The following is a 14,169-nucleotide window of genomic DNA, read 5'->3' on the forward strand; positions in this document are numbered from 1 at the left end:
AACTCTTGGCATACTGTAGGTATTCAGCATTTGCAGGCTTCTCATCCTTCCTACTCTGCTTTCCTCAGGCTCCAACTGGGGCCAAGCACAGGAGACGGTGCTTCTCGTGTGGATGGTCTTGGCCACAGCTTGATTTGGCTCCTTTCTAAGGTGAGCCAGATCCGTTCTTACAAGATCCTTAGAACCACTGATCTCAGTGCCTCATTCTGCGCTCAGATGCATGACTCACTGCTCCTCAGGTGCCTCCCCACAGAAGACTTCATCTCCGATGCACTGTAGATATTTTTCCTGCGGAGGAATTGACCCAGGGCACAGCAGCTCTTGGTGGAGGCAGGGCTGGTGTGGGGAGCATGAGTAGACAGATAGGAAACTTACCTTGCTATTTGTCCTCTGCTGATACCATCTCTTTCCTGGTCTTTGGGAGCTACATGTTGCTGTTTAGTTGCTAAGTCATGTCTGAGCCACTGGACTGCTGGGGAAGTCCCTAGAAAGAGCTTCTTGATTCGCGTGATGGTATTCCAGGGTGAACAAGTCCATGACAGGAGGGTTTTCTTCCTCTCGGCCAGCTTCTTCAGCCCTCCCAGCTCCTCCTTTTGAGGCCCCTACTCTATGACCACCCAGCTCAGCACCTGCGCCAAGGCAAGCAAAGGCAGAGTTATGGGGAAGTGTGGTGGGAGGTTCTAGGAACATTTTTTTTTTAATTGATGCATAGTTGCCTCACAATATTACATTAGCTTCAGGTCAGCAAAATAGTGATCCAACAGTTAAATCCACTACACAATGGTCACCACAAGCCCAGTAACCATCTGGTACCATGCAAAATTATTACACTATTTTGGCTATGTTTCTTAGGCTGCATATTACTTCCTTGTGGCTTATTTATTTTCTTAATATAATTGGAGGTTTGTATCTCTTAATTCCTTTCATTTGTTTTGCCCAACCTCCCACTCCTTCCTGGCAACCATCAGTTTGCCCTCTGTGTCAGCAACTCTATTTCTGTTTTGTTGTGTTTGTTACTGTATAAGTGACATCATACAATAATTGTTTTTCTCTGTCTGACATTTCACTTAGCATAATATCCTCTAGGTCTGCCCATGTTGCTGTTAATGGTAGAATTCATTCTCTTTATGGCTGTGTAATATTTCACTGGAGGAGAGCATGGTAACTCCAGTATTCTTGCCTAGAGAGTCCATGGACAGAGGAGCCTGGCAGGCTACAGTCCATAGAGTTGTACAGACTTGGATATGATTGAAGCGACTTAGCACAATATTCCATTGCATATATATATACTACATCTTTTATTACCCATTCTTCTACTGATGGACATTTAGGTTGCTTCCATATCTTGGCTATTATAGTGTTGCAATGAACCTAGGGGTGCATATATCTTTTTAGGATACTGTTTTTATTTTCTTTGGGTGAATACCCAGAAGTAGAATTGCTGGACCATATGGTAGATCCATGTTTAATTTTTTGAGGATCCTCCGTACTGCTTTAAAGTGGCTGTACTAATTTACATTCCCAACAGCAGTACATAAGGTGGTCTTCTGCATCCATTTGCCTCTGGATTGGGGCGTGGGGGAGGGGAGCAGCAGGAGGGTGATTCCCCTGAGGTGAGTCAGCAGTTGTCATCATCCCTGATCCTACCCCTTCTCTCCTGTTGGGGGGAAAATGTTGTGGATGTGGAAAAGGCCATAACGTTGGGAGATGCTGCTGGGGATCCATAAATCCATGGTGCCATGGGCTTCTCCTCCTGCTCATTGGCCCCAGTCCTTGACTGGGATTCTGCCTCCAATTCCCTACATAGTTCTCCACTTGCCCATGAACACAGCTTCAGACTCTGCATATTACCTTCTCCTTAGCTGCACCAGTCAAGCATCTGCCAAGGCCACACCAAATCCCCACCCCTCCTTGGATCCCAGACCTGGCACTGCCTGACTTCTGGTACTGAATCTGCATGGAGCTGGGTCCGTGTTCCCCAGGCCCATCTGCCAAACATCCTCCCCACCAGCATCAGCCCAATATTTCACAAGCCTGAGTCCTCCACAGTGGTTATATTCTGAGTGTCTGTCAAACAGATAGCCTGGGGAGGAAGTGTAGGTCTTAGAATCAGACACCCTGGGCTAGGATTCTGGGCCCATTATCACTTATTTGCTGTGTGACCTTGAGCTGGTCACCTCCCCTCTCTGAGCTTCAGTGTCGATATCTGCCAAAGAGCCTAATGATGCCCTAACTTGGAGCTGGCAGGTTCTAATGAGATGACCTATCTATAGACATCAGCACAATGTGGAGGCTTCAGACATGGTCGCCCTCAGCCTCTTCTCCACACAGCTCTGTAGAGAAGAAAGGAGCTGTATCATTGTTCAGTTCAGTTCAGTTCAATTCAGTCGCTCAGTCGTGTCCGACTCTTTGTGACCCCATGAACTGCAGCACACCAGGCCTCCCTGTCCATCACCAACTCCCGGAGTTCACTCAAACTCACGACCATCAAGTCGGTGATGCCACCCAGCCATCTCACCCTCTGTCGTCCCCTTTTCCTCCTGCCCCTTACCCCTCAGCTAAGTCATCCCTTGCACAAGCATTTCTTAAGCCTCTTATCAGATCAAGATAGCAGCATGGTGCTGAGGGTTGGGTCAGGGAACAGGAAGCTACCATGGAACAAAGGGTCACTAAGTCAGAGACCTGGCAGAAGCAGCTGGTAAAGCATGTGATTCCTGGGGGAAGGGGGGGAATGGGGGGGCGGGGGGGGCCTATGGCCTGGGTGGAACCCCAGCTTTAACTCTGTTGAGCTCCGCACGAGCCACAGTATTTCTTCCAGCCTCAGTTTCCCCATTCGGTATATGAGGGGTAAAATAATATATATCACATTGGGCTTCCATGGTGGCTCAGGTGGTAAAGTTGGGAAGATCCCCTGGAGAAGGAAATGGCAACCCACTCCAGTACTCTTGCCTAAAAAATTCCATAGACAGAGGAGCCTGGTGGGCTACAGTCCGTGGGGGTCACAAAGAGTTGGACACTCACTCACTGAGTGACTTCACACTCACCTACAATTTTTTCTTTTTAAATTCTGGCTATGCTGGGTCTTTGTTGCAGCTTGTGGGCCTAGTTGCCCGGTGGCATGTATGACCTTAGTTCCTGGGCCAGGGGTCAAACCTGAGTCCCCTGCATTGGAAGGCAGATTGTTAATCCCTGGACTACCAAGGAAGCCCCGAGAATTGTTTCGAAAATTAAATGAGGAAATCTGTGTGGTGGGTATAACATAGGACCTGCCCCAAAGTGAGCACTCAAAACACCTTTGACAGGTAAGTCATTTTCAAGTTTTTGCTACTTTATTTTTCGTCTCTTTATATGATTGAATTAGGGTAAAGTTCCAGGAGAGGAATTACAGCCTCCTAAAACAGATCGTCAAATTGCTTTTAAAAGGGCTGGGGTCTTTCAAAAAAGCTCCCTGAGCCCTGTGTAGTCATGGGGTGGGGCGGGAGGACAGACATAGGGGGAGGCGGGGAGGGCAGGAAGACAGGGGTTGGGGAGTGAAGGGTGAAGGGGTGGGGGTGGGGGGATGAGGGGTGAGGGGGTGGGGAAGTCCGCGGAGTCGCGGGGCTGGGAGGGAGGGAACAGGTGGTGAGAGGAAACGCGCAGCGGACTCGGTTGAGCAAAGCGGCCACAGGACAACCTCAGTTGGGCCGCGCTTCCTCCGCTTCGAACAGCGGGACTGGCGCGAGGTGTCTGGGCGTCGCTGATCCTGGGGGCGCTACAGGTTAGCGCTGTGGAAGGCCGGTGTAGACCGCGCAGGCCCAGTGGGTCTCCAGGCACAAGGAAGGTCTAGAAAACTCCAGTGCTAACCCAACAGGGAAGACCCCAGGATGCACGTGGATCTTCCAACTGCACTGTGAAACCAACAACTCCAGTTTCCTCCTCCTTTTCCAAGAATGGGACAGTCACCAGCTGGAAACCTATAGCAGTCCTTAAAATGACAACATCCGCGGTCTCAGTAGATACGATTTCCATCACCTTAGAGCCTACAATCCAACGTGTTTCATTGTTGTTGTGCAGTGGCAAAGTCGTGTCTGACTTTTCTTCGACGTGGACTGCAGCACGCCAGGCTTTCCTGTCCTTGACTATCTCCTTGAGTTTGCTCAAACGCATGTCCATTGAGTCGGTGATGCCACCAAACATCTCATCCTCTGTCGTCCTCTTCTTCCGCCTTCAATCCTTCCCAGCATCGGGGTCTTTTCCAATGAATAAAACATCGCAAATGTCAATGAACATCCACAATGACCGCAACCCACAATAGTTAGATGACATTTCTTTCTTCATTAGTAACAATTACAGCAACTATTAATTTTAACGAAAATAAAGGATTGGAAATTCCCTGGTGGTCCAGTGGTTAGGACTTGGCCTGGATTCAATCCCTGGTAGGGGAACTAAGATCCTAGAAGCCATGTGATGGGCACCCTCCCCCCTAAAAGAGGATTAAAATTTGATACTGGCAGTTTTGTTGGTGGTATTCTATTAAAATATGGAATTTAATCTATGCTTTTACACTGGATACAAACTGTACTCTTCAAGAAGAGGCATTTGTTACAGATCCATCTGTGAACATGTTGCTGTCATTTAAGAAAATCCAGGGAACAATGGAAAGAAGAAAGGTTATGCAGCCCAGTCAATTAATTTAATATTCTCTTCTTGAAAATAGTATCAATAGGCCACTGCATACAATGTACAATGTATTCAGTTCAGTTCAGTCGCTCAGTCGTGTCCAACTCTTTGCGACCCCATGAATCGCAGCACACCAGGCCTCCCTGTCCATCACCATCTTCCAGAGTTCACTCAGACTCACGTCCATCGAGTCCGTGATGCCATTCAGCCATCTCATCCTTGGTCGTCCCCTTCTCCTCCTGCCTCCAATCCCAGCATCAGAGTCTTTTCCAATGAGTCAACTCTACTCATGAGGTGGCCAAAGTACTGCAGTTTCAGCTTTAGCATCATTCCTTCCAAAGAAATGCCAGGGTTGATCTCCTTCAGAATGGACTGCTTGGATCTCCTTGCAGTCCAAGGGACGCTCAAGAGTCTTCTCCAACACCACAGTTCAAAAGCATCAATTCTTTGGCGCTCAGCCTTCTTCACAGTCCAACTCTCACATCCAACATGACCACAGGAAAAACCATAGCCTTGACTAGATGGATCTTTGTTGGCAAAGTAATGTCTCTGCTTTTGAATATACTATCTAGGTTGGTCATAATGTTTCTTCCAAGGAGTAAGCGTCTTTTAATTTCACGGCTGCAGTCACCATCTGCAGTGATTTTGGAGCCCCCCAAAATAAAGTCTGACACTGTTTCTACTGTTTCCCCATCTATTTCCCATGAAGTGATGGGACCGGATGCCATGATCTTCGTTTTCTGAATGTTGAGCTTTAAGCCAACTTTTTTGCTCTCCTCTTTCACTTTCATCAAGAGGCTTTTTAGTTCTTCTTCACTTTCTGCCATAAGGGTGGTGTCATCTGCATACCTGAGGTTATTGATATTTCTCCCTGCAATCTTGATTTCAGCTTGTGCTTCTTCCAGGCCAGCATTTCTCATGATGTACTCTGCATAGAAGTTAATAAGCAGGGTGACAATATACAGCCTTGACGTACTCCTTTTCCTATTTGGAACCAGTCTGTTGTTCCAGGTCCAGTCCTAACTGTTGCTTGCTGACCTGCATACAGATTTCTCAAGAGGCAGGTTAGGTGGTCTGGTATTCCCATCTCTGTCAGAATTTCCCACAGTTTATTGTGATCCACACAGTCAAAGGCTTTGGCATAGTCAATAAAGCAGAAGTAGATGTTTTTCTGGAACTCTCTTGCTTTTTCCATGATCCAGTGGATGTTGGCAATTTGATCTCTGGTTCCTCTGCCTTTTCTAAAACTAGCTTGAACATCAGGAAGTTCACGGTTCACGTATTGCTGAAGCCTGGCTTGGAGAAATTTGAGCATGTGAGATGAGTGCAATTGTGCGGTAGTTTGAGCATTCTTTGGCATTGCCTTTCTTTGGGATTGGAATGAAAACTGACCTTTTCCAGTCCTGTGGCCACTGCTGAGTTTTCCAAATTTGCTGGCGTATTGAGTGCAGCACTTTCACAGCATCATCTTTCAGGATTTGAATCAGCTCAGCTGGAATTCCATCGCCTCCACTAGTTTTGTTTGTAGTGATGCTTTCTAAGGCCCACTTGACTTCACATTCCAAGATGTCTGGCTCTAGATTAGTGATCACATCATCATGATTATCTGGGTCGTAAAGATCTTTTTTGTACAATTCTTCTGTGTATTCTTGCCACCTCTTCTTAATATCTTCTGCTAGGTCCAGACCATTTCTGTCCTTTATTGAGCCCATCTTTGCATGAAATGTTCCCTTGGTATCTCTAATTTTCTTGAAGAGATCTCTAGTCTTTCCCATTCTGTTGTTTTCCTCTATTTCTTTGCACTGATGGCTGAAGAAGACTGTCTTATCTCTTCTTGCTATTCTTTGGAATTCTGCATTCAGATGCTTATATCTTTCCTTTTCTCCTTTGCTTTTCACCTCTCTTCTTTTCACAGCTATTTGTAAGGCCTCCCCAGACAGCCATGTTGCTTTTTTGCATTTCTTTTCCATGGGGATGGTCTTAATCCCTGTCTTCTGTGCAGTGTCACAGACCTCATTCCATAGTTCATCAGGCACTCTATCTATCAGATCTAGGCCCTTAAGTCTATTTCTCACTTCTACTGTATAATCATAAGGAATTGGATTTAGGTCATACCTGAATGGTCTATTGGTTTTCCCTACGTTCTTCAATTTGAGTCTGAATTTGGTAATAAGGAGTTCATGATCTGAGCCACAGTCAGCTCCTGGTCTTGTTTTTGTTGACTATATAGAGCTTCTCCATCTTTGGCTGCAAAGAATATAATCAGTCTGATTTCAGTGTTGACCATCTGGTGATGTCCATGTGTAGAGTCTTCTCTTGTGTTTTTGGAAGAGGGTGTTTGCTATGACCAGTGCATTTTCTTGGCAAAACTCTTTTAGTTTTTGCCCTGCTTCATTCCGCATCCCAAGGCCAAATTTGCCTGTTACTCCAGGTGTTTCTTGACTTCCTACTTTTGCATTGCAGTCCCCTATAATGAAAAGGACATCTCTTTTGGGTGTTAGTTCTAAAAGGTCTTGTAGGTCTTCATAAAACCGTTCAGCTTCAGCTTCTTCAGCGTTACTGGTTGGGGCATAGCCTTGGATAACTGTGATATTGAATGGTTCGCCTTGGAGACGAACAGAGATCATTCTGTCACTTTTGAGACTGCATCCAAGTACTGCATTTTGGACTCTTTTATTGACCATGATAGCTACGCCATTTCTTCTGAGGGATTCCTGCCCACAGTAGTAGATATAATGGTCATCTGAGTTAAATTCACCCATTCCAGTCCATTTTAGTTCGCTGATTCCTAGAATGTCGACGTTCACCCTTGCCATCTCTTGTTTGACCACTTCCAATTTGCCTTGATTCATGGACCTGACATTCCAGGTTCCTATGCAATATTGCTCTTTACAGCATCGGACCTTGCTTCTATCACCAGTCACATCCACAACTGGGTATTGTTTTTGCTTTGGCTCCATCCCTTCATTCTTTCTGGAGTTATTTCTCCACTGATCTCCAGTAGCGTATTGGATGTATTATGTACAGTGTATTATAGGATTTTTTTTGGGGGGGGGGCTTCTGAGCATGTGGGATCTCAATTTACCAAATTTCTGACCAGGGATGGAGCTCTTGCCCTCTGCAGTGGAAGTTCAGAGTCCTCACCACTGTAGCTTAGCCAAGGAATTCCCAAAGCTTAGTAATATACGTGTTTTGTTTAGAAACAAAACATATCCCCAAAACAAAAACAACTCCCCCCGCCCCCACACACACACACACAAACAAAGCAATTAAACCTAGAAACAATACCTGGGCTTAACTCTGTTAGAAAGTTGTTGGAGAGGCTGTCTTTTTATTAATAACTTCTTTGGAGTGTTCAATGGCAGTTGATATAATTATCTTATTTCTCTAATTTCAGTAAATTTCAATGTTCAACATGCTAATGTTTTAAAGACTTAGTTATCAGCTTTAAATAACAAGTTGGATTATTTACTACTGTGAGAATATTGTCACCACTAGCTATTGCTTCATTTCATATTTAGCTGTTAATTTTGTATTTGGCAAATATTTTTAAAACATGTACAGTTGTTTTCTATATATGGAAATGTTACAAATGATATGATGTAAACACACTGTTAACGATTCCCTGATGGCTCAGTGATAAATAATCCGCCTGCCAGTGCCTGCCAATGCGGGAGACTTGGGTTCAGTCTCTGGGTCAGGAAGATCCCTGGAGTAGGAAATGGCAACACACTGTAGTATTCTTGGAGAACTCTTTGGAGCCTGATAGGCTATAGTCCATGGGGTTGCAAAGAGTCAGACATGAGTTAGCAACTGAACACAGCAAACAAACTTAAAGAAAGAAAAAAAAGCCCATTATATCATTTCTAAAACTTCCAAAACAACATTTAGAACTCTGAGCCATAGGTGAATGCTGTGTTTATCAAACCAGGGTTTGTGGGGCTCCCTTTAGGCTACTGGGCTTCCCTGGTGGCTCAGAGGGTAAAGTGTCTGCCTGCAATGTGGGAGACCCGGGTTTGATCCCTGGGTTGGGAAGATACCCTGGAGAAGGAAATGACAACCCACTCCAGAACTCTTGCCTGGAAACTCCCATGGATGGAGAAGCCTGTTTGCTACAGTCTATGGTAGGCTCAGATGGTAAATCGTCTGCCTACAATGTGGGAGACCTGGGTTCAATCCCTGGGTTGGGAAGATCTCCTGGAGAAGGAAATGGCAACCCACTGCAGTATTCTTGCCTGGAAAATCCCATGGACAGAGAAGCCTGGTTGGTTACAGTCCATAGGATCGCAAAGAGTTGGACACGACTGAGCAACTTATGACTATGACTATGGTAGGCTGCAGTCCATGGGGTCGCAAAGAGTCAGACACGACTGAGCGACTTCACTTAACTGTCTTTCTTTCCTTAGGTTACTACACCTACAGGATGAAAATGCTGCATTTTCATTCACGGTTCATTTTACTCAAAGCTTTGGGGAGATAGCATTTTTATACTAAAACACCAGTGTATTTTGGAATACATTCTTATGAAGTTTTAAAGCAGAAAATTTTGAGGCAGGAAGCATTCTACTTCCTTCTTTGGGTCTTCAGACTGCTCCTCTTCCTCCCTTGCTGAAGAGAAGGCACTTTCAGGTTTATTATGTTAATGGGGAGAAAAAGTACAGTATTGTAAGGACACTGGTACCAGCCAAAGTATTTTGCAGTGTTTTCAGTTTTATAGTTTATTTTGGTGCATTGAAAACTCAGGGTCAAATTTTGACCAAAGAAGTATTTATTCACACTAAATACTAAGCTAGTGTATCTTCTATCTTAGGTCATGTCCAACTCTTTTGCGACCCCATGGACTGTATAACCTGCCAGGCTTCTCTGTCCATGTAATTCTCCAGGCAAGAATACTGGAGTGGGTTGCCTTTTCCTTCTTCAGGGGATTTTTCCAACCCAGGGATTGAACCTGAGTCTCCTGCATTGCAGGCAGATTCTTTATTGTTTGAACCACCAGGGAAGTCCCATGGTTAAAGCAAATCACATTAATTTCTGATAGCTTAACAATGAGCTAAGAATCCTAATGAATCTTCACCTATGTTTAACACGAATTAAATGTGACTCGTGATCACCTTTTAATTTTCACAGAATGCCATATATCAAGAATTTTTATATAAAAGGATCATTTCTACTCACTGTGCATAATGGCTGATTGTGGTGATGAATATAGGTGATAAAAATACAAGTGATAAAGATATAGGTGATAAAAATATGGATATAATAGAACGCATGTGACACATGTGGTGTGGAGGAAATAATATGCAGCACACATGGTTTCCTTAGTTTGAAAGGAAATGTGACTGATAAGTTGCCCAAACTGATCTTTCAACCATTGCTTTCACTTATTTGCAAAATATACTTAAAATATATTGCAGAGTAATGTGGGCATCCGAAATCACTGTGGACGGTGATTGCAGCCGTGAAATTAAAAGACTCCTTGGAAGAAAAGCTATGACAAACCTAGATGGCGTGTTAAAAAGCAGAGGCATCACTTTGCTGACAGAGGCCTGTTTGAAAGTGAAAGTGAAGTCGCTCAGTCGTGTCCGACTCTTTGCGACCCCATGGACTGTAGCCTATCAGGCTCCTCTGCCCATGGGATTTTCCAGGCAAGAGTGCTGGAGTGGATTGCCATTTCCTTCTCCAAATCTTGTATGGTTGTGAGAGTTGGACCATAAAGAAGACCTAACACCAAAGAATTGATGCTTTTGAACTGTGGTGCTGGAGAAGACTCTTGAGAGTCCCCTGGATGGCAAGGAGATCAAACCAACCAATTCTAAAGGAAATTAATCCTGAATATTCATTGGAAGAACTGATGCTGAAGCTGAAGCTCCAATACTTTGGCCACCTGATGGGAAGAACCGACTCACTGGAAAAGACCCAGACGCTGGGAGAGATTGAAGGCAGAAGGAGAAGGGGACAACAGAGGATGAGATGATTGGATGGCATCACCGATTCAATGGACATGAGTTTGAGCAAACTCCGGGAGATTGTGAAGGACAGGGAAGCCTGGAGTGCTGCAGTCCTTTGCGGTCACAAAGAGTCGAGGACGCAGCTAAGTGACTAAACAACAACAAATGTGGGCCTTTTAAATTTAACTTGTTTTGACTCCTGCATTCTTGATATTTTAGTATTTCAAGTCAGTCAGAATATCGTGGATTCGGCTGCAGTTTTCTTGAATGCTTGTTTCTTTAGCATTTTAAAGATATAAAACCACTTTTTAATGCTAAATGTCATTATTTCCCTTTAAACTTTCTGTGGTTTAAGTTTGAAATAATCTTTTTTCTCTGCATATCGATTGTATAATTTGTTACTTTCAAATACCTTTTTTTTTTTTTGTTATCTGCAAAAATTGGGAAAAACAGAGATGCAAACTAGAATTTCACTTTAGAGCACATTTCCTAAGCACCACTTTATCTTCCTAATTATGTTTATTTAAGCAAATGTTCTATTCTGTGTTTACGTGAAGATAAAAACAATCTAGTTGTATGTCTAAATATTAGGCAGAATCCAATCTATGATTTTAAAATGTCATAGATAATCTATAAAATTAATAATTCAAAGACAGATAAATGAGAGTTGGCAGTATATTATAATGGTAATTTTGTATTTTTAAGGAAAAAAATTAAAGCAAATTCTTGTTACCTTTTTTGTTATAATGACCAGCTTTTGGTATTTCATTGTTACTGAGATCTATTTTTAGAATAAAATTGTGTTCTCCATTAAAAAAAATGCTTTTAAAAGGACTAAGTCAGTTACAACGTCACCAGCAAATTGTGTAAATACTAGTTTTGTCACACCTTTGCCAGCACTAACCATTATAATTACTTTAAGTTTTTACTAATATTTAAGGTGTCTCATAGTTGACTTAGTTTTTTTTTTTTTTTCCTTTCGCAGCATAGGTGAACAGGATGTGCCAATAAATAAAAGTTCATCAGAATAGAGAAGGGATCGTTTTTTGGAAGAGGGAACTTTGAAAGAAGAAAACAAACACACACTTTGTCAATCTCTTGAAAATTGAGGATGTTGTTCTTCCTGTCAGTTGCAGCTACTTCTTTATTCTGAGACATCCGTTTCTGTACAGCTTGTTCAGTTTCCTAGGCTTTGACACTTGTAGGTCTGGAATGTGGAAGTACCCTGAATGATGATGACGATTTAGCAGCTTGAGACAAACTTTTGATGAAGTGTCACGTCAACTTCTACGCCTCTTTGAGTCTACATTTTCTCATATGATAACTTTCAACTTTGGAGGAGAAGCTTAGATTTCTCTGGAAAATTATTGAAGATGATGAGACTCAGTTTCTCCATCTGTAAAATGGAAGAGGGCGGTTGGGATGAGGTTGCCTTCAAAGAGCAACGTCACAGGTTTGCAAAGACCTGCAAGGACTTGGTTGGCAAAACACGTCTTGAGAGGAGGAAGATTTAATTCAAGAACAAAATAGTATCGTGGTTCTTAATGTCCTGCTTGTTTATCCCAGGAAATTTTTAAATATAAATTTATTTATTTTAATTGGAGGCTAATTACTTTTCAATATTGTATTGGTTTTGCCATGCATCAACATGAATCCGCCACGGGTGTACACGTGTTCCCCATCCTGAACCCCCCTCCCACCTCCCTCCCCATACCATCCCTCTGGGTCATCCCAGTGCACCAGCCCCGAGTATCCTGTATCATGCATCGACTGGCAACTCATTTCACATATGATATTATACATGTTTCAGTGCCATTCTCCCAAATCATCCCACCCTCGCCCTCTCCCTCCCAGGAAATTTTTGGATAACAAGGAGTTAAGTAACCAAGAGAAGGGAAGTGGAACTTGAGTAGACCAGACGTCATAGGTCCTCTGTCCTCCACGCCAATTACATCTTTAGAGATACTGAGAGGAACTCTGAGTCGCCCACTCTTCAGAATCTGGGAGTTCAAGTCAATCTTAACTTCCCAAGAATTACTGTTTGCTCCATTTCAACAATCTCTTGTTGTTGTTGTTTTCTCCCTCATTGAATTTATCATTTATGTTATTTTGCATCCTTTGACATTTTTACTTGTTACTATATGTCTCCCTTACTAGAATATAAATTATATGAAAGCAAGGAATACATCTGTCTCATTCATTACTGTATCTTCAGTTTTGGGAAGATGCTAGATGTTCAAGAAATATTAATGGAGTAAAAGGTGACCCTAGTGGGCTGGAGATGTGGGCTGCCATGCCTTTGCTTATGTACATTCATTTCCTGTCTAAAAATGGTCCTCTACCACATGTAATTGATTCCGGAATCCATGTGCTTAGCCATGGGACCTCTCGGCTATGCAAAGGAAGACCATGCAGCCATTAGATCCACGTGGCAGAGGAATATTTATTGACATGGAAAAATAGTCCCAATATGCTGGTGAATGAGAGCCTCAGGTTTCAAAACACAGCACAAACCATCCAGGGGGATTGGGAGGGTTAAATGAGTTAAGACACGTGAAGCACAGAACACAGTGTCTCGGGACTTCCTGGTGGTCCAGTGGCTAAGACTCTGTGCTCCCAATACAGGGGGTCTGGGTTTGATCCCTGGTCAGGGAACTAGATCCCTCATGCTGCAACTAAGATGAGGCCCAGTCAAATAAACAGATGCTAAATAAAAGGAAGACGACAGTGTCTAGCATATGGCAAGTTCTGGATAAGTGTTGCCCAAGTAGTTGGTGAGCCATCTCTCATCTTCACGGACTCTTAAGGAGAAATCAGGCCCCAGGCTACAGAATGGAGTAGCACCCTGCTATCAGAGGACTGCCTCCCTAGGCTTGAAATAATGCCTGCTGTCCCTCTGCACCTCTCTCCCTTCCACTCCAGGCTGGTCAGATGAAGGAAACAGCAGTACAGACAACAACTCTTTCCAAGGATGTTGTTGTTCAGCTGCTAAATTGTGTCTGACTCTTTGTGACCCCACAGACTGCAGCACGCCGGGCTCTTCTGTCCACTATCTTCCGGAGTTTGCTCAGATTCATGTCCATTGAGTCGGTGATGCTATCTAAACATCTCATCCTCTGCTACCCTCTTCTCTGCCCATCCTCTCCAACGATATCTCTTCATCAAATCTCCCCTTTCTGCAGTCTGACAACCTTTTAATATCTTTGATCTGGCTGAGAGGTCTGAAAATGGGAAAGCTGGTTCGATATTTTTCTGCTGTAACTTCTACATAGGAGGTAGCCTCATGTTCAGTTTGGGATCGGATAACCATGCACTGACATCTCTGTAGAAACAGGAGAGGAGAAACCCCATGTCAACATCCTGTTACAGGACTGTATTATGACCTTGGGTTCTGGGAGACCCCTGAGTTCTCATAATAAATTCTTCCCTTTTAGTTTGAGTGGGTTCCTTCTATTAATACTTGCAAACAAGTAATTGCTCTGTAACGGACAGATCAGAAAGAACTGACCTTGGACGGGGTATTCCTCCTAAAGTGGGCAGGAATAAGAAGAACCAGAGCAGA

General features: G+C 43.6%; 1 long non-coding RNA gene across 2 annotated transcripts; it reads left to right on the plus strand.

Moving 5' to 3' along the window:
• Positions 1 to 3,233: 3,233 nt before the first annotated feature.
• Positions 3,234 to 12,786, plus strand: LOC121818840 (uncharacterized). Of its 2 annotated transcripts, none has more exons than XR_006058988.2 (2): positions 3,234 to 3,302; positions 11,593 to 12,786. It is a non-coding gene; the product is annotated as an uncharacterized LOC121818840 (long non-coding RNA). The 2 variants fall into 2 exon arrangements; XR_009599672.1 differs by lacking the exon at positions 3,234 to 3,302 and adding an exon at positions 8,134 to 10,774.
• Positions 12,787 to 14,169: the final 1,383 nt, after the last annotated feature.

This window comes from Ovis aries, chromosome 2, assembly GCF_016772045.2.
Source record: "Ovis aries strain OAR_USU_Benz2616 breed Rambouillet chromosome 2, ARS-UI_Ramb_v3.0, whole genome shotgun sequence".
NCBI lineage: Eukaryota > Metazoa > Chordata > Mammalia > Artiodactyla > Bovidae > Ovis > Ovis aries.